This window comes from Macaca mulatta, chromosome 7 (genome assembly GCF_049350105.2).
Source record: "Macaca mulatta isolate MMU2019108-1 chromosome 7, T2T-MMU8v2.0, whole genome shotgun sequence".
Lineage (NCBI taxonomy): Eukaryota > Metazoa > Chordata > Mammalia > Primates > Cercopithecidae > Macaca > Macaca mulatta.
The window spans coordinates 129121851-129147309 of record NC_133412.1 but is presented as its reverse complement, the minus strand read 5'-3'; positions in this window follow the sequence as shown (position 1 = coordinate 129147309).

Sequence of the window (25459 nt, the reverse complement as noted above, 5' to 3'; positions counted from 1 at the left end):
TCTTGACATTAATAAATTTTACTTAATCATTGATTTGTTGCTAAATCTGTGAGATTTGGGGAAAGATTCTGCTGTCATGAAAGACTAGATAGAAGGACAAGCTCCTCTTTCATTCTTAAAGAAAATCTGCTCCTGCCCTGAAGCTTGCGATTCCATTTCCTTTGCTTTGATAAACTACAAGTGGTTTTAAATTAAGTCATAAATTTCTCCAGGCCTTTTAAAGACCAGCCCCTGCCTTTGATTCCCTCACCTTCTGTGGCAGTGAAATCTGGCTGGAGACATACACATACCACTTCGTGCACATTTAGACTTGGGGTTGGAAATTTACAGTCCATGCCTTGCAGAATGACCTCAATTTTCCGATAGCCTGAGATGGAACCAAAGAGATTGCCAGTGTAGATGTGCCAAGGTTGGCAGGTCTCTGGGACATACCCAAACCACATCTAGAGAAGACCCTAACACCATACATCAAGAAGTGAACAATTTATTGGTGGCTCCAATGAACTCCTTGAGTTAACGATATTGACTCCTTGCTTTGGCGTCATGGACAAAGATAAATTTTTCTTTGTTAAATCATTATTTTCAAGTTATGTACTTTGGCCTGATTACCTATGCCTGAGCTACAGGAACTGAATAATTTTGAAGTGTAAAACCACTATGTTTAGTAAGACATGATTAGTAAAATCCATCTCACCACTAAGTTCCTATACATCCCCTTGGTGGGTGTCTTAGTTGGTTTTGTGTTGCTATAACAGAATACTTGAGACTGGGTACTTTATAAAGAATAGCGGTTTATTTCTCACAGTTGTGGAGGCTGGGAAGTCCAAGGTCAAGAGTCTGTATCTGATGAGAAATTTCTTGCTGTGTCATCTCATGGTAGAAGGCAGAAGGGCAGGAGATCATATATGCCAGAGACAGCAAGAGATCAAACTCACAGGAACAAGCACTTTTATGATTGGCATCAATCCATTCTTGAGGGTGGAGTCCTCATAACCTAAACTCCTCCCATTAGCTTCCATCTCCCAACACGGTTGCATTGAAGATTAAGTTTTTATCACATGAACTTTGGGGGACACATTCAAACCACCCAACAGTGGGTCACAGCAGATGACTCTAGGCAAGTATGTGAGTCTTCCATCTATCCCTGCTTCTTCTCTACAGTCAGTTCATCAGATGAGAGAGACAAAGTTGGGCTAGAATGCTTCTACCTAAGCAGATGGAATGCGTGTGGCCTGGAAATGGGAGCAGCAATCCCTTCTTCTGCACCCTGTACTTTTTACGGGCAGGGCTTGTAATCTCCAAGTCATAGCCAATCCTAGTCTATTCTTTGAGCAGGCCTGACTAGAGTGAAAGAAAACTTCTGCAACTTTGAAGTTTCTTCTAAAGTCAAACCTGTCCCTGGGTCTCTCTGCTGGCAAAACATTCACTGTCTATGTTACCCAGTCTTGGTCTTTCTTAACCTCATACTCACAACCCCAGATTCTTCTCTGCTCTTCTCCATTGCTATTCCCATTCTCTCCCTCAGTACAACTAACCTCAGGAAATGTTAGAGAGACAAGGGTCTTATTAAATTGATTCTCATTAAGGTGTGAATAATGTATAGGCTCCTCACCAACCACTGTCATCCTCTTGAATCATCTTCAATTTTACGAATTTGACTTTTAGCCCCAACTTTTCTTCCAATAAGCAGTGCAGTGTTGAGTAAATCACTTTATTGTAGAGCTTTCTTTAATTCACTTATATTGTCATTCATGCATTCAAATATTAACCAGCAGTACAACATAGTATTTAAAAGGTGTAGACAGCCTGGCTTACAGTCCTGTCTCTAAAACTATCAAGCTGTGCAAACTTGGGCAAGTTGCTTAACCTCTCTGTGCCAGTTTTGGCATCTTTAAAATGGAGATAAGAGTAGTGCCTTTCTCAAAGAGTTGCTTATTTAAAAAACATTTTCATCACATTGAGGATGTACAGGCCCTCTTCTAAACTTTTTATAAGTATTATATACATTCATACATACTCACATATTATATATAGAGAGAATATGTATATAATGTTATGTATATAAAGGTATGTACTGTAGTCTCCCCTTATCTGTGGGAGATACTTTCCAAGACCCCCAGCGGATGCCTGAAACCACAGACAGTGCAGGATCCTATATATACATTATATCTTTCCTATATTATACATATAGGCAAAATGTATACCTTGAAATACCTATGATACCTGTTATTTGAACTATGAAAAAGTTTAGTTTATAAATTAGACACACTAAGAGATTAACAACAATAACTAATAATAAAAGAGAACAACTGTAACAATATACTATAATAAAAGTTATGTGAATGTGGTCTCTCTCTCTCTCTCTCTCAATATCTATTGTACTGCAGATCACTGAAACTACGGAAAGTGAAGCTGCAGATGGGAGTACTACTGTATGTACATGGATGCATGTGTATCCATACATGTGTATGTGAATATGTATGTATACATAAAATAACTAGTTAAGCCACCCTCATATTATAAGTAGCTACGAGGTAGGTACTACTATCTCCATATTATGATTGAGGAAACTGAGATACAAAATGTTAAAATAACTTCCTAAACCCACATAGCTAGAAAGAGTTGTAAGGATTAAATGAGTTATTAGGCAAAGTGCTTGGAACACAGCCTGGCACATAGTAAGCACTATATAGATGTTAATTATGATTATGACAGCGATTAGTATTATAACATTCTGAGCATCATACTAGAACAAGGGATACAATGATTTACAAGACATAGCCCCTGCCCTTTAAGAACTCACCATGTGGGGAAAGTAGACATGCAAGTTGATAATTATGCTGGAAGGTAAGTGTTAGAGGCAGAAAAAAAGGACAACAGGAGCACATGGAAGAAGCACTTGGCTCAGCCCAGAGCAGACCTGGCCAATAAAAATACAAACAAACTTCAAAAGGTTTGTGGAAAGTAGAATGAAAAGATAAAAATTTAAAATATAAACTTTGTTTCTCAATATAAACTCCATCAAGTTCAAGACACTTTCATAAGTGGTCACACCAGCCATTTAGTCCATCCCTAAAGACCTGAGGCTCGTGGGCATTTAACCATGTCAATGCAGTTTTTGTACATTATATCCTGAAGAAAAATGGGTGCCCTTTGCAGATATTTTAAGATTAGGAAACAACAAAAGAAGTCAGAAGGAGACAAATCAGGACTATAAGGTGGATGGCCAATGATTTCCCATGGAAACTCTCACAGAATTGTCCTTGTTGAAGTGAGGAATGAGCAGGAGTATTGTTGTAGTGAAGGACTCTCCGGTGAAGCTTTCCTGGGTGTTTCTCTGCTAAAGCTTTGCTAACTTTCTCAAAACACTCTCGTAATGAGCAGGTGTTATCATTCTTTGGCACTCCAAGTCAGCAAGCAAAATGCTTTGTGCATCCTAAAAACCGTTTGCCCTGAACTTCGCTCTTGACTGGTCTTCTTTTGCTTTGACTGGACCACTTCGACCTCTTAGTAGCCATTGCTTTGGTTGTGCTTTGTCTTTAGGATCATACTGGTGAAGCCATGTTTCATCTCCTATTACAATTCTTTGAAAAAACGCTTTAGAATTTTGATGACACTTGTTTGAAATTTCCATGGAAAGTTCTGCTTTTGTCTGCAACTTATTTGGGTGCAAAGGCTTTGGCATCAATCAAGTGGAAAATCTGCTCAACTTTTAATTTTTTAGTCAGAATTGTATAATCTGAACCAATTGAGATGTCTATGGTGTCAGCTATTTTTTCTGCTAATTGTCCTCTTCAAAAACAAGATGACTTTTTGTTGAAAATTAATGTGAATGATCTGCTGTTGCAGACTTCAGATTCAACATTGTCTAGCCACCTCTTAAAATGAGTTATACATTTGTAAACTGCTGATTTATTTGGGGCATTGTCTTCATAAGCTTTTCATAAAGCATCAGTGATCTCACGATTCTTCCACCTAAGCTTTATCATAATTATGATGTTTGTTTTTGCTTCAATTTTAGCAGAATTCATGTTGCTTTGATGGAAGCTCTTTTCAAACTGATGGCTAATCCTTCTTAGCACCTCAAACTAGATCCTATTCAGACATGTTGTAACAAGTTATTAAAAGTTTATTTTGGTGCAAAAAAAAAAAATTGAAGTCCATGCATGGTTTCATAATATGCACTTTCCATAAACTTTTAAAGACCCCTCATGTAGTACAAGCCAAATATGCAACTTTAAAGTTTCTAGCAGCCACATTAAAGAAGCAAAAAACAAAAAAAGTAAGTGAAATTAATTTGGTAATTTCACAATTTTATTTAATCCAATATATCAAAATGTTAAAATTTCAGCATAGAGTCAATATTTTAAAAATCATTAGTAAGTCTGGGCATCGTGGCTTAAACCTGTAATCCCAACACACTGGGGGGCTGAGGTGGCTGGATTGCTTGAGTCCAGGAGTTCAAGACCAGCCTGAGCAACAGGGTGAGATCTCACCTCTACAAAAAAATATAAAAATTAGCCAGGTGTGGTGGCATGTGCCTATAGTCCCAGCATCTCAGGAGGCTGAGGTGGGAGGATTGCCTGAGCCTGAGAGGTCAAGGCTGCAATGAACCATGATCACACCATTGCACTCCAGCCTAGCAACAGGATGAGACCCTGTCTTTGATAAAACAAACAAAACCATTAGTAAAGTATTTTATTCTTTTTTGTATTAGGTATTTGAAATCTAATGTACATTTTACACTTAGACTAGTTACATTTCAAGTAATCAATAGCCACATATGTCTATTGTTTTCTGTATTGGCCAGGCCAGACAATACAGAAGGCTTCCCAGAGGGAATGACACATGAACTGAATGAAGAAGTCATTCAGTTTCCATTTACACCTGAGGAGGATGAGATTGCAATTCACTGGCGACTTTGACTCTAGGCTCCACTTCTCCAGGACAGTGCTTCTTATGGTTGGCAGAAAAATGTTCCTCAGAGATGTCTACGTCCTATTACCCAGAACCTGTGAATGTGCTACCTCACCCAGCAAGGAGAAGTTAAGATTGTAGATGGAATGAAGACCTCTAATCAGCTGACCTCGAGATGGGGAGATTCTCCTGTTTTGTGCACATGGGCATAACTTAATTACAAAAGTCCTTATATGTGACAGGAGGAGGCAGAAGAATAGTCAATGTCAGAGAGATGTGATATGAGAAAAACTCAACTTGCCATTGCTGGCTTTGCAGGTGGAGGAAAGGGCCATTAGCCAGGGAATGAAGGCAGCCTCTAGAAGTTGGAAAAGGCAAGAAAACAGATTCTTCAAAAAACTACCCTAATAAAAAGTGGGCAAAGGACATGAACAGACACTTCTCAAAGAAGACAGTCATGTAGCCAAAAAACATAAGAAAAAAGCTGAACATCACTGATCATTAGATAAATGCAAATCAAAACCACAATGAGATACCATCTCACTCCAACCACAATGGCAATTATTAAAAAGTCAAGAAACAACAGTTGCTGGCAAGGCTGTGGCAAAATAGGAACACGTTTACACTGTTGGTGGGAATGTACAGTAGTTCAACCATTGTGGAATACAGTGTAGCCATTTCTCAAAGACCTAGAACCAGAAATACTATTTGACCCAGCAACCCCATTACTGGGTATACATCCGAAGGAATATAAATCATTCTCTCGTAAAGATACATGCACGCATATGCTCATTGCAGCACTATTCACAATAGCAAAGACATGGAATCAACCCAAATGCCCATCAATGATATACTAGATAAAGAAAATGTGGTACATATACACCATGGAATACTATGCAGCCATGAAAAGGAACGAGATCATGTTCTTTGAAGGGACGTGGATGGAGCTAGAAGCCATTATCCTCAGCAAACTAACACAGTAACAGAAAACCAAACACAATAAACACTTATAAGTGGGAGCTGAACAATAAGAACACGTGGACACGGGGAGGGAAACATCACGCACTGGGGCCTGTTGGGAGGGAGGGAGAAGAGAGAGCATTAGGATAAATAGCTAAATGCATTTAGCTATTTAGATAATGCATTTAGCTATTTATTTATTTAGCATCAGGATAAATAGCTGATGCATTAATGTAATTTGTTGTAGCAACAATAGGAAATAGTCCCATTTTTCCCTTCTGGGCACTGGGGAACTCGCCTCAACCTTTTATGAATCTATCTTCACCATGGTTAGGTTCCTGAGAACTGGGATGGGGTGAGACTCCATGAGCTTTCTAGCTGTCCCCAACCCATCACTAACTATGATGATGTCTACCATCATGTAACACTCTTGTTTCCTGTGCAGTCTGCTGTTAAATGAGATAATGGAAGCGAAAGTCCTTTATCATCACAAAAATTCTTACCTGGCACTGCTGTTCATAATGTTAATAAAAAGCAAAAGGTGTTAATAATAAGGGAAACTGAGGGCAGTAAGGACCACATGGGAGCACTGCACTTTCTGCTCACTTTTCTGTCAACCTAAGACTGCTCCAAAAATATAATCTATTAATTTTTAAAAAGTAATGCAAATACAAAGAAAAGACAGACTCACAATCCAACACCTGCAAATATGCAGAAGGCCTTGTTAGCAAGATGTAAAAAAGAAATCAGATGAGAACAGTAATGAAGCCACTTTTCAAAGCATAAAAGGAAGCCCACAATATGTAATGAAATGAAGAACCAGGGAACTATGGCTCAATCCCATGTTTCCACAGAAAAGAGGGCATGGCCACACTTGATCATCAGGAATGAGGAACCTCTGGTGTCCCAGACCCTTTCCCTTGGCATGTCACAAAGGAAAATGGACAAGTGCTCCTGCCAAGTGATTTAAACAATGATCCCAAGCCCTCTCCACCACACCCAGCTTCATCCCCCTGGAAACCACTTGAATGCGTTCTTAACCACTGTTCATAGGAGAACAGGTGGATCTTCTTACAGGTCCCTTTGATGACTGAGTGACTTCAATGCTGAAGGGGTGGCTGGTGAAAGGAGAGTGAAGGCTCTCTCCACCCTCAGGCCTCCTTTCTCACCGTGACTCTTTGGGAAGAGAGGGAATGGCCTCTCTTTTCCTGTGAATCCTCTTCTTTCTGGCTCCAGAGGAAGAGGCTTGAAGGAGACACTGAGGAGGGAGAAGAGGAACACACGCCTTGGTTAATATTCCTAAAGTGTATCCAAGAGCTTGGGATGAAAGACGAGAATCCTATCAGCAGGCTTCACCTTCTGTTCCCAGCCAGCTAGGCAAAAACGGCTTTGTTCATTTCCTGTTTTCAAAAACAGTGCATTATCAGAGGATTTTTGTTGTTGTTGAGGATGTTTGTTGTTGTTGTTGGGTTTTTCTTTTTAGAGATAAGGTCTGGCTCTGTCACCCAGGCTAGAATGCAGTGGTGCAATCACAGCTCATGGCAGCCTCTAACTCCTGGTCTCAAGTGATCCTCTCACTGTGGCGTCACAAGGTACTGGGATTACAGGCCTGAGCCGCCATGCTGGCCTACAAGAGGGTTTAAGATGCATGAGAGCAGTGGTTACAAGACCCTGCAGGGAAGAGAGCAGAGAGAAAACGGTGCCTTGAGAATAGCAGTGCTGTCTCCACCCTGAGGCCCATGATGCAAATGGAGAGGGAAACTTATTACTCACCTCAGGTTAGAAAGCGGACAGTTTCATCAATTGGTATTCCAGGGACTTGGCAGTCTGAGATTTATAGACTTAATATAGTTTATTCTTTTTTGGCATCATTGGTTGGGAAAGTGCAAGATTCCATGTTAATGAAACTCAAAGCAGGAATAATAAACCACATCCCATGGGGAACGGGGGGTTGCCCATTGAGACTCCCCCTGTATGGGCCCCAACAAACCCCCTGCTTGGGGCAGAACAACAGTTCCTGGGGTGTTACAAGCAGCTCCACAGATCCAGCTGGCTTTCTACCCCTAGACTCCTCCACAGTGAAGCAGTAAGTGTCTCCCAGAAGGAAAACTCAGAGGCCAGAATTAGGTAAAGATACGTGACTTTATGCCAGACCAGATGGGACTCCTGGGATTCCTTGGAAATGTGAAAGGGGAAAACGCAGCTCCCTCGTGGGTGTCTATGCTGATGTGTCATCTTGCTGCCCATGGAAACAGCAGCAAAGAGAAACAAACATTTGTTTTATCTTATGGACATTGCCTCACACAGATATGGAAAAGAATTTTGTAAATAATTGGTTATTTTAAATCAGTGTTTTCCTTTTCTTGATGACATCCTGAAGTACTTATTACCTGGCAAGCAAATGACGCAGCTCACCTGGAAGTTTCAGGTACCCAGAAATTGATTTACTTGAATATTATCATCGAAGCACTACTTTTAAGCACCTAGTTATTAGAGAAGGAAGGGGAATATGTCTGTGAGCCGGAGGCTAGGAGTAATCCTAAGAAAACACAAGTTTTTATGACGCTGTGGTGTGTCAGGACAGAATCCAGCAGACCTGGGAGACGGCAGATAAGAGTCATGGTTCCCAGCCTGTCACCAGCAACCTTAAGACTCCTTAAATACAGTGCATACTCATGGGCGAAACAAAGCGAGAAGCAGCACAGAGGAGCAGCCTGCGACTCTGCTATTTTTAAACCGCCAATTAGAACGCCTAAAATTACGTGGCTAGAACCACCACATCCGCTCAGAGTTAATCATACACTTGTGAGCTGAAGTTTTAAATTTTCTGTTTTCCAAGTCCCTGATCGGAATATTTAAAAAGATTATTTCTTGGCTGCCTCAGGCCCACAGTTGAGTTGTGGTTCAGGATGATGCCTAATGGGAATGGCTTTTCTTGATCAGAGTTGTTAGAATCTGTCATATATGTACGCACACACACACACACACACACACACATATATGTTTTGGTTTTCTTGTTTGTTTGTTTTGCGGGGAGATGAATTTTAAAACATAGAGATTTTAAAACAAAAGAGACAGGTAGGCAGAAATGCAAAACAATCCAAAGAGTGACCTAATGGTTCCAAGATTCTGTTTGACCAATCAAATTACAATAATTAGCATGGGCCTGGCCACCACTTACCCTGTTTCTCCTGCTAGGTCCTCTTTACTTCCAGGTCTTACTGTCTGTGCAGTGAAAGAATATGACATTTTGCTCAGGGCACATGACTCCAGTTTCCTCCACTGACATTGGACCCCAGAGCTCAATTCAAACGAAATGGGAGAGACAGTGCATATTAAAATCCCCGTCATGCCCACTTAGAAGACCCATTACAGGGTCCAGACTTCACAAAGGCTGCATGAACCTTATACATGGGTTGAATCCCCAGTAATTCCTGCACTGCCCACACTGCACACTACTGACTTTGACTATCTGTGCAGCATTTGGCTAGCAGTGGCCTCCCAAAGCCATATGAGAGAGAAAAACAGCTCTGAGGGACAATGAGAACTGAAAGAGAAAAATTCCAAAACAGAAAACACACACACACACACCGCCCTCAAAACCAAAGGGGCTTTCTGGGTAGCATTTACACAAAATTAATTTTACTGAATGGAGGTATTAGAGGTTAGCGCATGCCGTTGTATGTTTTGAGAAAAGCATATTTCCATGTGGTTATTTAGAAGTCGCATCCTAGGCCAGGTGTGGTGGATCATGCCTGGTGCTTGGGAGGCCAAGGATGCAGGAGGATCACTTGAAGCCAGGATTTTAAGACCAACCTGAGAAACAAAGTGAAACCCCCATCTCCACAAAAAGGGTTTAAAAAATTAACCAGGTGTGAGGGTGCATGCCTGTAGTCCCAGCTACTTGGGAGGCTGAGCCCAGGAGTCGGAGGCTGCAGAGAGCTATGATCCTGCCAGTGCACTCCAGCCTGGGCAACAGAGTGAGACCCCAACTCTAAAAAAAGAAAAGAAAAAAGAAGTTGCATCCTATCCTATTTCTCATGACTGTACATTTATTTATTTAAACTTCATCAAGATGAGAGCATTGAGGCGGAGCAAGATGGCCGAATAGGAACAGCTCCAGTCTCCAACTCCCAGCGCGAGCGACACAGAAGACCGGTGATTTCTGCATTTTCAACTGAGGTACTGGGTTCATCTCACTGGGGAGTGCCAGACGATCGGTGCTGGTCAGCTGCTGCAGCCCGACCAGCGAGAGCTGAAGCAGGGCGAGGCATTGCCTCACCTGGGAAGCGCAAGGGGGAAGGGAATCCCTTTTCCTAGCCAGGGGAACTGAGACACACAACACCTGGAAAATCGGGTAACTCCCACCCCAATACTGCGCTTTAAGCAAACAGGCACACCAGGAGATCATATCCCACACCTGGCCCGGAGGGTCCCACACCCACGGAGCCTCCCTCATTGCTAGCACAGCAGTCTGTGATCTACCGGCAAGGCAGCAGCGAGGCTGGGGGAGGGGCGCCCGCCATTGCTGAGGCTTAAGTAGGTAAACAAAGCTGCTGGGAAGCTCGAACTGGGTGGAGCTCACAGCAGCTCAAGGAAACCTGCCTGTCTCTGTAGACTCCACCTCTGGGGACAGGGCAATAACAAATGCAGCCGAAACCTCTGCAGACACAAACAACTCTGTCTGACAGCTTTGAAGAGAGCAGTGGATCTCCCAACACGGAGGTTGAGATCTGAGAAGGGACAGACTCCCTGCTCAAGTGGGTCCCTGACCCCTGAGTAGCCTAACTGGGAGATATCCCCCACTAGGGGCAGTCTGACACCCCACACCTCACAGGGTGGAGTACACCCCTGAGAGGAAGCTTCCAAAGCAAGAATCAGACAGGTACACTCGCTGTTCAGCAATATTCTATCTTCTGCAGCCTCTGCTGCTGATACCCAGGCAAACAGGGTCTGGAGTGGACCTCAAGCAATCTCCAACAGACCTACAGCTGAGGGTCCTGACTGTTACAAGGAAAACTATCAAACAGGAAGGACACCTACACCAAAACCCCATCAGTACATCACCATCATCAAAGACCAGAGGCAGATAAAACCACAAAGATGGGGAAAAAGCAGGGCAGAAAAGCTGGAAATTCCAAAAATAAGAGCGCATCTCCCCCGGCAAAGGAGCGCAGCTCATCGCCAGCAACGGATCAAAGCTGGACGGAGAATGACTTTGACAGGATGAGAGAAGAAGGCTTCAGTCCATCAAATTTCTCAGAGCTAAAGGAGGAATTACCTACCCAGCGCAAAGAAACTAAAAATCTTGAAAAAAAAAGTGGAAGAATTGATGGCTAGAGTAATTAATGCAGAGAAGGTCATAAACGAAATGAAAGAGATGAAAACCATGACACGAGAAATACGTGACAAATGCACAAGCTTCAGTAACCGACTCGATCAACTGGAAGAAAGAGTATCTGCGATTGAGGATCAAATGAATGAAATGAAGCGAGAAGAGAAACGAAAAGAAAAAAGAAGAAAAAGAAATGAACAAAGCATTCAAGAAGTATGGGATTATGTAAAAAGACCAAATCTACGTCTGATTGGGGTGCCTGAAAGTGAGGGGGAAAATGGAACCAAGTTGGAACACACTCTTCAGGATATCATCCAGGAGAACTTCCCCAACCTAGTAGGGCAGGCCAACATTCAAATTCAGGAAATACAGAGAACGCCACAAAGATACTCCTCGAGAAGAGCAACTCCAAGACACATAATTGCCAGATTCACCAAAGTTGAAATGAAGGAAAAAATCTTAAGGGCAGCCAGAGAGAAAGGTCGGGTCACCCACAAAGGGAAGCCCATCAGACTAACAGCAGATCTCTCGGCAGAAACTCTACAAGCCAGAAGAGAGTGGGGGCCAATATTCAACATTCTTAAAGAAAAGAATTTTAAACCCAGAATTTCATATCCAGCCAAACTAAGTTTCATAAGTGAAGGAGAAATAAAATCCTTTACAGATAAGCAAATGCTTAGAGATTTTGTCACCACTAGGCCTGCCTTACAAGAGACCCTGAAGGAAGCACTAAACATGGAAAGGAACAACCGGTACCAGCCATTGCAGAAACATGCCAAAATGTAAAGACCATCGAGACTAGGAAGAAACTGCATCAACTAACAAGCAAAATAACCAGTTAATATCATAATGGCAGGATCAAGTTCACACATAACAATCTTAACCTTAAATGTAAATGGACTAAATGCTCCAATTAAAAGACACAGACTGGCAAACTGGATAAAGAGTCAAGACCCATCAGTCTGCTGTATTCAGGAGACCCATCTCACATGCAGAGACATACATAGGCTCAAAATAAAGGGATGGAGGAAGATTTACCAAGCAAATGGAGAACAAAAAAAAGCGGGGGTTGCAATACTAGTCTCTGATAAAACAGACTTTAAACCATCAAAGATCAAAAGACACAAAGAAGGCCATTACATAATGGTAAAGGGATCAATTCAACAGGAAGAGCTAACTATCCTAAATATATATGCACCCAATACAGGAGCACCCAGATTCATAAAGCAAGTCCTTAGAGACTTACAAAGAGACTTAGACTCCCATACAATAATAATAGGAGACTTCAACACTCCACTGTCAACATTAGACAGATCAACGAGACAGAAAGTTAACAAGGATATCCAGGAATTGAACTCATCTCTGCAGCAAGCAGACCTAATAGACATCTATAGAACTCTCCACCCCAAATCAACAGAATATACATTCTTCTCAGCACCACATCGTACTTACTCCAAAATCGACCACGTAATTGGAAGTAAAGCACTCCTCAGCAAATGTACAAGAACAGAAATTATAACAAACTGTCTCTCAGACCACAGTGCAATCAAACTAGAACTCAGGACTAAGAAACTCAATCAAAACCGCTCAACTACATGGAAACTGAACAACCTGCTCCTGAATGACTACTGGGTACATAACGAAATGAAGGCAGAAATAAAGATGTTCTTTGAAACCAAAGAGAGCAAAGATACAACATACCAGAATCTCTGGGACACATTTAAAGCAGTGTGTAGAGGGAAATTTATAGCACTAAATGCCCACAAGAGAAAGCAGGAAAGATCTAAAATTGACACTCTAACATCGCAATTAAAAGAACTAGAGAAGCAAGAGCAAACACATTCGAAAGCTAGCAGAAGGCAAGAAATAACTAAGATCAGAGCAGAACTGAAGGAGATAGAGACACAAAAAACTCTCCAAAAAATCAATGAATCCAGGAGTTGGTTTTTTGAAAAGATCAACAAAATTGACAGACCCCTAGCAAGACTAATAAAGAAGAAAAGAGAGAGGAATCAAATCGATGCAATTAAAAATGATAAAGGGGATATCACCACTGACCCCACAGAAATACAAACTACCATCAGAGAATACTATAAACACCTCTACGCAAATAAACTGGAAAATCTAGAAGAAATGGATAATTTCCTGGACACTTACACTCTTCCAAGACTAAACCAGGAAGAAGTTGAATCCCTGAATAGACCAATAGCAGGCTCTGAAATTGAGGCAATAATTAATAGCCTACCAACCAAAAAAAGTCCAGGACCAGATGGATTCACAGCTGAATTCTACCAGAGGTACAAGGAGGAGTTGGTACCATTCCTTCTGAAACTATTCCAATCAATAGAAAAAGAGGGAATCCTCCCTAACTCATTTTATGAGGCCAACATCATCCTGATACCAAAGCCTGGCAGAGACACAACAAAAAAAGAGAATTTTAGACCAATATCCCTGATGAACATCGATGCAAAAATCCTCAATAAAATATTGGCAAACCGGATTCAGCAACACGTCAAAAAGCTTATCCACCATGATCAAGTGGGCTTCATCCCTGGGATGCAAGGCTGGTTCAACATTCGCAAATCAATAAACATAATCCAGCATATAAACAGAACCAAAGACAAGAACCACATGATTATCTCAACAGATGCAGAAAAGGCTTTTGACAAAATTCAACAGCCCTTCATGCTAAAAACGCTCAATAAATTCGGTATTGATGGAACGTACCTCAAAATAATAAGAGCTATTTATGACAAACCCACAGCCAATATCATACTGAATGGGCAAAAACTGGAAAAATTCCCTTTGAAAACTGGCACAACACAGGGATGCCCTCTCTCACCACTCCTATTCAACATAGTGTTGGAAGTCCTGGCTAGGGCAGTTAGGCAAGAGAAAGAAATCAAGGGTATTCAGTTAGGAAAAGAAGAAGTCAAATTGTCCCTGTTTGCCGATGACATGATTGTATATTTAGAAAACCCCATTGTCTCAGCCCAAAATCTCCTTAAGCTGATAAGCAACTTCAGCAAAGTCTCAGGATACAAAATTAATGTGCAAAAATCACAAGCATTCTTATACACCAGTAACAGACAAACAGAGAGCCAAATCAGGAATGAACTTCCATTCACAATTGCTTCAAAGAGAATAAAATACCTAGGAATCCAACTTACAAGGGATGTAAAGGACCTCTTCAAGGAGAACTACAAACCACTGCTCAGTGAAATAAAAGAGGACACAAACAAATGGAAGAACATACCATGCTCATGGATAGGAAGAATCAATATCGTGAAAATGGCCATACTGCCCAAGGTAATTTATAGATTCAATGCCATCCCCATCAAGCCACCAATGAGTTTCTTCACAGAAATGGAAAAAACTGCTTTAAAGTTCATATGGAACCAAAAAAGAGCCCGCATCTCCAAGACAATCCTAAGTCAAAAGAACAAAGCTGGAGGCATCACGCTACCTGACTTCAAACTATACTACAAGGCTACACTAACCAAAACAGCATGGTACTGGTACCAAAACAGAGATATAGACCAATGGAACAGAACAGAGTCCTCAGAAATAATACCACACATCTACAGCCATCTGATCTTTGACAAACCTGAGAGAAACAAGAAATGGGGAAAGGATTCCCTATTTAATAAATGGTGCTGGGAAAATTGGCTAGCCATAAGTAGAAAGCTGAAACTGGATCCTTTCCTTACTCCTTATACGAAAATTAATTCAAGATGGATTAGAGACTTAAATGTTAGACCTAATACCATAAAAATCCTAGAGGAAAACCTAGGTAGTACCATTCAGGACATAGGCATGGGCAAAGACTTCATGTCTAAAACACCAAAAGCAACGGCAGCAAAAGCCAAAATTGACAAATGGGATCTCATTAAACTAAAGAGCTTCTGCACAGCAAAAGAAACTACCATCAGAGTGAACAGGCAACCTACAGAATGGGAGAAAATGTTTGCAATCTACTCATCTGACAAAGGGCTAATATCCAGAACCTACAAAGAACTCAAACAAATTTACAAGAAAAAAACAAACAACCCCATCAAAAAGTGGGCAAAGGATATGAACAGACAGTTCTCAAAAGAAGACATTCATACAGCCAACAGACACATGAAAAAATGCTCATCATCACTGGCCATCAGAGAAATGCAAATCAAAACCACAATGAGATACCATCTCACACCAGTTAGAATGGCGATCATTAAAAAGTCAGGAAACAACAGGTGCTGGAGAGGATGTGGAGAAATAGGAACACTTTTACACTGTTGGTGGGATTGTAAACTAGTTCAACCATTATGAAAAACAGTATGGCGATTCCTCAAGGATCTAGAACTAGATGTACCATATGACCCAGCCATCCCATTACTGGGTATATACCCAAAGGATTATAAATTATGCTGCTATAAAGACACATGCACACGTATGTTTATTGCAGCACTATTCACAATAGCAAAGACTTGGAATCAACCCAAATGTCCATCAGTGACAGATTGGATTAAGAAAATGTGGCACATATACACCATGGAATACTATGCAGCCATCAAAAAGGATGAGTTTGTGTCCTTTGTAGGGACATGGATGCAGCTGGAAACCATCATTCTTAGCAAACTATCACAAGAACAGAAAACCAAACACCGCAGGTTCTCACTCATAGGTGGGAACTGAACAATGAGATCACTTGGACTCAGGAAGGGGGAACATCACACACCAGGGCCTATCATGGGGAGGGGGGAGGGGGGAGGGATTGCATTGGGAGTTATACCTGATGTAAATGACGAGTTGATGGGTGCAGCACACCAACATGGCACAAGTATACATATGTAACAAACCTGCACGTTATGCACATGTACCCTACAACTTAAAGTATAATAATAATAAATAAATTAAAAAAAAAAAGATGAGAGCATTAACTTGTTTTTCTGAGAAAAGATGCATGATATCCTTGACGACAAACAGAGCAAGTATTTTTCAAATAATGTTCTACAAATTAATAACACCTCAGGAGAGACAGAAAGGGAGCATGCAGAGCCCTGCGCGCTGCTCTGAGTGACGGCTGGTTGGTGAGGAAGTCTCCTGTCCCTCGGCAGCCTCCTGCTCCCTTGTACACTTAGCCCTGCAAGGCTCTTTTCTGAAACCAGAAATGATAAAGAGGAAGGACTCTTGCATTCTGTGGCATCTCCTTCCAAATCAGCCTTCAATGTGCTTTTCAATTATTACATTTCCCAGACAATGCCCCATCCCCTACGATCTTATACTTAACAAAAGGCTGCCTATACTATTTTTTTTAAAAAAATCAAAAGATGGTGAACACAAAATTAAATGAAAAATTAAATGTGTGCTTATGATTTCTAAACATTTAAAAATGTATCTGTGTGCATGGCGGAACTGCCACCAAATTATACCTCTTGCGGCTGAAACCACTGTTTAATGTGGTCTTTTTGGTACTTCAATAACTATAACCATTTGAGTGAGTGCAAGATGATGACGGCAGCAGCATGCCAGGTTTCATAGCAGTATCATAAGACAGCTTCAAAGATACAAAATAACAGTGATTCTATTTTATGGTGAGGAAATGAAGTTACACCATAATTAAATAATTGTTCCAAAATTTAAACTAGAAACAAGGAAGAAGAAAGAACTAGAACTCAGCAAGGGAGTTCAGATGGAACCCTGGTTTCCATGCTCTTGTCATCTAGTCCTTTTCTCATTTACATACTACAGTACATCTTATTCCTGCCACAATAAATAATATAAGCTCTCTTCTCTCCTGAAACAAGTTCGTTCTGGGGGCCAGACAGGGCGCCTATTTCTTTTTTTAATACTGCCCCTCAGTCCTATGAGCTCTGATTGAATGGTTTCACATGCTGAGTTAAATAATTGGAGTTGCCTAGTTCCCGACCGTTTGTTTGCCAGCTATAATGAGTGTGGCTGTTTTAAGGGAATGACTGATACACAAAAGCAGCAAGAAAAGCAAACAAGGCATCCTATTCAGAGAATGTGAAGAACGAAAGGTTACCATGGCCCAGCCTCCTGGGTACACCCCCAAGCCCCCCGCCCACCCCACACCTCCACGCTCATAAATTACAAATCTACTTTCAGAGCACAGTGCTTTCGCTGGCAAGCTGCCTGAAAACTTAGAATGCTAGTAATGCCAAGGCCTGACTCCCAGCCCCTGTTTTCTTTCTGTCATTTACCAACCGTGTGTCCTTGAGCAAGCTGCTTCATTGTTCTGAGGCTGCAGTTTCCTCATCTGTCAAAGGAAAAGACCAACAGGACCTCGGTGACATTCTGTGCTTCCTCACAGGGAAGGTGGTTAAAGTTATTTTAATGAAGGTCACCATGATCACCCAGAGGCCCCACTGGAGAGTCCATGAGCTCTAAAGTGTTATTTTATGGATTCCAAAGGAAGGGGAGGCTCTATACTGAAAAATGGACTCTATGGCTACACTTAAAAGCTTAAATTTTAATAGTGGCAGTAATATATCAAACCAGGAAGAGAAAAATAATAAAGGAGAGTATGTAGAATACTTGTTTTTATATATATTATATAAAAATAGGTCTTGATGTTTGAGAATTCATGAAAATATCTACAGAGCATCTTCTATATGGTCTACACTGAACTGGGGACTCAGGAAAGGACAAGACACAACCCTCAAGGTGCTACAAGTTTAGTAGGCATCATGGAGTACTGGGAACCCAGAGGAGGCATGTCTAATTCTGCCTGGGCTGAGAGGTCAAGGAAGACTACCTAAAGGTAAAATGTGGGCTGAGCCTTCAAAGCAAGTAGGAGTTCACCACATAGAAAGGTTAATGATCCAAGGCAGAGAAAATACAATGGGCCCAGGAACACAGGCTGGAGAGAGCTGCTGCAAAGGGCTTAGAACAGCCGGGGTACGGAGTGTTGGGATGAGAAGGGGCAAGAAAGAAGCTGGAAAGGAGAACAGAGAGGAGCCATGAGGAGCAGACACAGAAGGGCCTGGGGGGCTAGGCTTCACCCACAGCACAGCTCTGGGGGCACCTGGAGGGCGGGTGTTGAATAATGGATCATGTTTATGTTGAAGAAGATTATTGTGATAGCACAGATTACAGATTAGAGTGGGTAGGATGGGGGGTTGGAGGGTGAACAAAGATGCAAGCATGAAAGAGTTTCCTGGTAATGGTGACCATATTGGGGTTAAAATAAAGAGATTTCTGTCCATATATTATAAGAAAAGCACCTAAGGCAGGGGGTAAGCACACTGAGGCCCCTGGGCCGAATTCTGCCCTGCCCCAACCTGGTTTTGGACAACCCCTGATCGTTTTTTAAAGATTTTTTTTAAAAACCCAAAAGAAGGCCGGGCGCGGTGGCTCAAGCCTGTAATCCCAGCACTTTGGGAGGCCGAGACGGGCGGATCACGAGGTCAGGAGATCGAGACCATCCTGGCTAACACGGTGAAACCCCGTCTCTACTAAAAAATACAAAAAACTAGCCAGGCGAGGTGGTGGGCGCCTGTAGTCCCAGCTACTTGGGAGGCTGAGGCAGGAGAATGGCGTAAACCCGAGAGGCGGAGCTTGCAGTGAGCTAAGATCCGGCCACTGCACTCCAGCCTGGGCGACAGAGCGAGACTCCGTCTCAAAAAAAAAAAAAAAAAAACCCAAAAGAAGACTAAAATTCATGGCACATGAGAATGACATGAAATTCAAGTTTCTGTGCCCATAAAGTTTAACCGGAGCCCAGCCAGGCCTCTGAGTTGAGGATTGTCTGTGACTGCGTTAGCTACTACCATGGCAGAGTTGAATAGCTGCAATGGATCAAGTGACTTGCAAAGCCAAAAATACTACCTGGCCCTCAATTGAAAAAGTTGACAGGCCCTGGCTTAAGACTTACAGATGAGAGGAAATAATACAAATTTCTTGAGAGCAGAGATAATGGTTTCTCATCTCCATATGCCCAGCTTACGCCTGGCGCCTAATAAATATTCAAAGACTGCTGAATGAAGGAATGAGTGAGGACCAGGTGGGAAAGGTACCAAAACTATGACAATGACAAGGCAGCTCCACAGACCGGCAAAGTACTTTACCTTGGCAGGATGATCTTTAGAACTGAGAAGGGCCCAGTGCCTCCTGCTCTGCACCTAATATGTTCTACTACTTTTGGTGGGGTGGAGAGTGGGGGTAGACACAGAAAAGCCCAAGTGAGTAACACAAAAAGATTCATTCACCTTTTTTCACTCTTTAATTTAAAAATAATTACGAGGGATCTACAAGAAGTCAGAACTGGGCTAAGTCCCGAGGATACATCTGGAATACAACACGACACTTCTAATTTTCTATTCTCTTGTTCCTCCCCTCCAATTCATTTTCCTCCCAGATACTAGGGTCATTTTTCAGAAACACAGAAGAGTTTCTGAAACACACATTTCAGCCTTTCCAAGAAGAAAGTTCAAACCCTGGACCATGGCAGACAGGCCCTGTGTGGGCTGGTTCTCCTTTCTGATCTATGCTCCAGGTCATTTAGCTACTTTTGGTTTCCCAAATGGGCTAGGCTATTTTATGACTATGAACCTTTGTTCTTGCTTGTCCCTCTGTCAGGAAGGTGACCTCCTACACTTCCAACACCTACTCAACCAATATAATTCAGCTCCAAGGGACTAGTAATGGAGTTGGCGGGTGTGAGGACAGCACATGGAGATGGTCTTTACAGAGTTAGTGGGTAAGAGTGGCACAGAGAAGGCAAGCCTGGATGCTCAGAAACCAGAAAGATTGAGTCTTCAAGACCCTGTTTATTAGCGATGAGCCCAGGGGTGAAACAGCAGGGGTAGCCTTAGAGCTGAGGTTGAGACTCAGGAACAGGGTTGCTTTCAGGCTATCAGAAGCTATTGATTTTTTTCTTTTTCTTTTTCTTTTTTTTTTTTTTGAGACAGAATCTCGCTCTGTCACCCAGGCTGGAGTACAGTGGCATGATCTCGGCTCACTGCAAGCTCCGCCTCCCAGGTTCACACCATTCTCCTGCCTCAGCCTCCTGAGTAGCTGGGAATACAGGCACCTGCCACCACACCTGGCTAATTTTGTTTTTGTATTTTTAGTAGAGACGGGGTTTCACCGTGTTAGCCAGGACAGTCTCGATCTCCTGACCTCGTGATCTGCCCACCTCGGCCTCCCAAAGTGCTGGGATTACAGGCATGAGCCACCATGCCCGGTCAGAAGCTACTGATTTTTAAAAGCTGGAGTTCTTACACTTTGGTGTTCCTTAGAATCATCCAGGAGATTATTAAATATATAAGTATCTGGAGGGTAGCTGGCAAGATGGCTCAATAGGAACAGCTCTGGTCTGCAGCTCCCAGCGACACCAACACAGAAGGCAGGTGATTTCTGCATTTCCAACTGAGGTACCCAGCTCATCTCGTTGGGACTGGATAGACAGGGGTTGCAGCCCACGGAGGGTGAGCCAAAGCAGGGTGGGGCATTGCACCAGGGAAGTGCAAGGGGTCGGGGAACTCCCTCCGCCAGCCAAGGGAAGCTGTGAGGGACTGTGCCATGAGGAATGGTGCACTCTGGCCCAGATACTACGCTTTTCCCACAGTCCTTGCAACCCACAGACCAGGAGATTCCCTGGGATGCCTACACCAGGGCCCTGGGTTTCAAGCACACAACTGGGTGGCCGTTTGGGCAGACACTGAGCTGGCTGCAAGAGTTTTTTTTTTTTTCATACCCTACCTGGAACACCAGTGAGACAGAACCATTCATTCCCCTGGACAGGAAGCTGAAGCCAGGGAGCTGAGTGGTCTTGCTCAGTGGATCCCACCCCCATGGAACCCAGCGAGATAAAATCCACTGGCTTGAAATTCTCGCTGCCAGCACAGCAGTCTGAAGTTGACCTGGGATGCTCGAGCTTGGTGGGTGGAGGGGCATCCACCATTAATGAGGCTTGAGTAGGCAGTTTTCCCTTCACAGTGTAAATAAGGCTGCTGGGAAGTTCAAACTGGGTGGAGCCCACCACAGTTCGGCAAAGCTGCTGTAGCCAGACTGCCTCTCTAGATTCATCCTCTCTGGGCAGGACATATCTGAAAGAAAGGCAGCAGCCCCAGGCAGGGTATTATAGATAAAACTCCCATCTCCCTGGGACAGAGCACCTAGGGGAAGAGGCGGCTGTGGGTACAGCTTCAGCAGACTTAAACCTTCTGCCTGCTGGCTCTGAAGAGACCAGAGGATCTCCCAGCACAGTGCTGAAGCTCTGCTAAGGGAGAGACTGCCTCCTCAAGTGGGTCCCTGACCCCCATGCCTTCTGACTAGGAGATACCTCCCAGCAGGGGTCGACAGACACCTCATACAGGAGAGCTCCAACTGGCATCTGGCAGGTGTCCCTTTGGGATGAAGCTTCCAGAGGAAGGAACAGGAAGCAATCTTTGCTGTTCTACAGCCTCCACTGGTGATACCCAGGCAAAAAGGGCCTGGAGTGGACCTCCAGCAAACTCCAGCAGACCTGCAGCAGAGAAGCCTGTTAGAAGGAAAACTAACAAACAGAAAGGAATAGCATCAACATCAACAAAAAGGATGTCCACTCAGAAACCCCATCCAAAGGTCACTAACATCAAAGACCAAAGGTAGACAAATCCAAGAAGATGAGGAAAAACCAGCACAAAACAGCTGGAAATTCCAAAAACCAGAGCGTCTCTTCTCCTCCAAAGGATCACAACTCCTCACCAGCAAGGGAACAAAACTGGACGGAGAATGAGTTTGATGAACTGACAGAAGTAGGCTTCAGAAGATGGGTAATAACGAACTCCTCTGAGCTAAAGGAGTATGTTCTAATGCAATGCAAGGAAGCTAAGAACCTTGAAAAAAGGTTAGAGGAATTGCTAACTAGAACAACCAGTTTAGAGCAAAACACAAATTACCTGATGGAGCTGAAAAACACAGCACGAGAACTTCGCAAAACATACACAAGTATTAATAGCCAAATCAATCAAGCAGAAGAAAAGATATCAGAGATTTAAGAGGAACTTAATGAAATAGGGCGTGAAGACAAGATTAGAGAAAAAAGAATGAAAAGGAACGAAAAAAGCCTCCAAGAAATATGGGACTATGTGAAAAGACCAAACCTATGTCTGAATGGTGTACCTGAAAGTGATGGGGAGAATGGAAACAAGCTGGAAAACACTCTTCAGGATATTATCCAGGAAAACTTCCCCAACCTAGCAAGAAGGCCAACATTCAAATTCAGGAAATACAAAGAACACCACAAAGATACTCCTCGAGAAGAGCAACACTGAGACACATAATCATCAGATTCACCAAGGTTGAAATGAAAGAAAAAATGTTAAGGGCAGCCAGAGAGAAAGGTCTGGTTACCCACAAAGGGAAGCCCATCAGACTAACAGCAGATCTCTCTGCAGAAACCCTACAAGCCAGAAAAGAGTGGGGGCCAATATTCAACATTCTTAAGGAAAAGAATTTTCAACCCAGAATTTCATATCCAGCCAAACTAAGCTTCATAAGCAAAGCAGAAACAAAATCCTTTACAGACAGGCAAATGCTGAGAGATTTTGTAACCACCAGGCCTGCCTTACAAGAGTTCCTGAAGGAAGTACTACGTATGGAAAGGAAAAACCAGTATCAACCACTGCAAAAACATACCAAATTATAAAGACCATCAACACTATGAAGAAACTCCATCAACCAATGGGCAAAATAATCAGCTAGCATCATAATGACAGGATCAAATTCGTACATAACAATATTAACCTTAAATGTAAATGGACTAAATGCTCCAATTAAAAGACACACACTGGTAAATTGGATAAAGAGTCAAGACCCATTGGTGTGCTATATTCAGGAGACCCATCTCACGTGCAAAGACACATATAGGCTCAAAATAAAGGGATGGAGGAATATTTACCAAGAAAATGGAAAGCAAATAATAATTATCATCATCATCAGCAGCAGCAGCAGGGGTTGCAATCCTAGGCTTTCATAAAACAGACTTTAAACCAACAAAGATCAAAAGAGACAAAGAAGGCCATTACATAATGGTAAAGGGATCCATGCAACAAGAAGAGCTAACTATCCTAACTATCCTAAAGCACCCAGATTCATAAAGCAAGTTTTTAAAGACCTACTTAGAGACCTACAAAGAGACTTAGACTTTCACACAATAATGATGGGAGACATTAACACCCCACTGTCAATATTAGACAGATCAATAAGACAGAAGATTAACAAGGATATTCAAGACTTGAACTCAGCTCTGGACCAAGCAGACCTAATAGACATCTAAAGAACTCTCAATCCCAAATCATCAGAATATACATTCTTCTCAGCACCATATCACACTTATCATAAAATTGACCACATAATTGGAAGTAAAACACTCCTCAGCAAATACAAAATAATGAAAATCATAACAAACAGTCTCTCAGACCACAGTGCAATCAAATTAGAACTCAGGATTAAGAAATTCACTCAAACCACACAACTACATGGAAACTGAACAACCTGCTCCTGAATGACCACTGGGTAAATAACAAAATTAAGGCAGAAATAAATAAGTTATTTGAAACCAATGAGAACAAAGACACAGTGTACCAGAATCTCTGGGACACAGCTAAAGCAGTATTTAGAAGAAAATTTATAGCACCAAATGCCCACAGGAGAAAGTAGAAAAGATCTAAAATCAACACCCTAACATCACAATGAAAAAAACTAGAGAAACAAGAGCAAACAAATTCAAAAAGTAGCAGAAGACAAGAAATAACTAAGATCACAGCAGAAATGAAGGAGATCAAGATATGAAAAACCCTTCAAAAAATCAATGAATCCAGGACCTGGTTTTTTGAAAAGATTAACAAAATAGACTGCTAAGCCAGATTCATAAAGAAGAAAAGAGAGAAGAATCAAATGGACACAATAAAAAATGATAAAGGGGATATCATCACTGATCCCACAGATATATAAACTACCGTCAGAGAATACTGTAAACACCTCTATGCAAATTAACTAGAAAATCTAGAAGAAATTGATAAATTCCTGGACACAGACCCCTCCCAAGACTAAATCAGGAAGAAGTTGAATCCCTCAATAGACCAATAATAAGTTCTGAAATTCAGGCAGTAATTAATAGCCTACCAACCAAAAAAAGCCCAGGACCAGATGGATTTACAGCCAAATTCTAACAGAGGTACAAAGAGGAGCTGGTACCATTCCTTCTGAAACTATTCCAAACAATAGAAAAAGAGGGACTCCTCCCTAACTCATTTTATGAGACCAGCATTGTCCTGATACCAAAACCTGGCAGACACACAACAAAAAAAGAAAATTTCAGGCTAATATCCCTGATGAACATCGATGTGAAAATCCTCAATAAAATACTGGCAAAAAGAATCCAGCAGCACATCAAAAAGCTTATCCATCATGATCAAGTTGGCTTCATCCCTGGGATACAAGGCTGGTTCAACATAAGCAAATCAGTAAACATAATCCATCACATAAAGAGAACCAATGACAAAAATCACATTATTATCTCAATAGATGCAGAAAAGGTCTTTGATAAAATTCAACACCACTTCATGCTAAAACCTCTCAATAAATTAGATATTGACAGACTGTATCTCAAAATAATAAGAGCTATTTATGGCAAACCCACAGCCAATATCATACTAAATGGGCAAAAGCTGGAAGCATTCCCTTTGAAAAATGGAACAAGACAAGGATGTCCTCTCTCACCACTCCTATTCAAAATAATATTGGAAGTTCTGGCCAGGGAAATCATGCAAGAGAAAGAAATAAAGCGTATTTTTATAGGGAATATAAAATAGGAAGACAGGAAGTCATATTGTCTCTGTTTGCAGATGACATGATTGTATATTTAGAAAACCCCAATGTCTCAGCCCAAAATCTCCTTAAGCTGATAAGCAACTTCAGCAAAGTCTCAGGATACAAAATCAATGTGCAAAAATCACAAGCATTCCTATATACCAATAATAGACAGAGAGCCATATCATGAATGAACTCCCATTCACAATTGCTACTAAGAGAATAAAATACCTAGGAATCCAACTTACAAGCGATGTGAAGGACCTCTTCAAAAAGAACTACAAACCACTGCTCAAGGAAATAAGAGAGGACACAAACAAATGGAAGAACATTCCATGCTCATGGATAGGAAGAATCAATATCATGAAAATGGCTACACTGCCCAAAGTAATTTATAGATTCAATGCTATTCCCATCAAGCTACCATTGACTTTCTTCACAGAA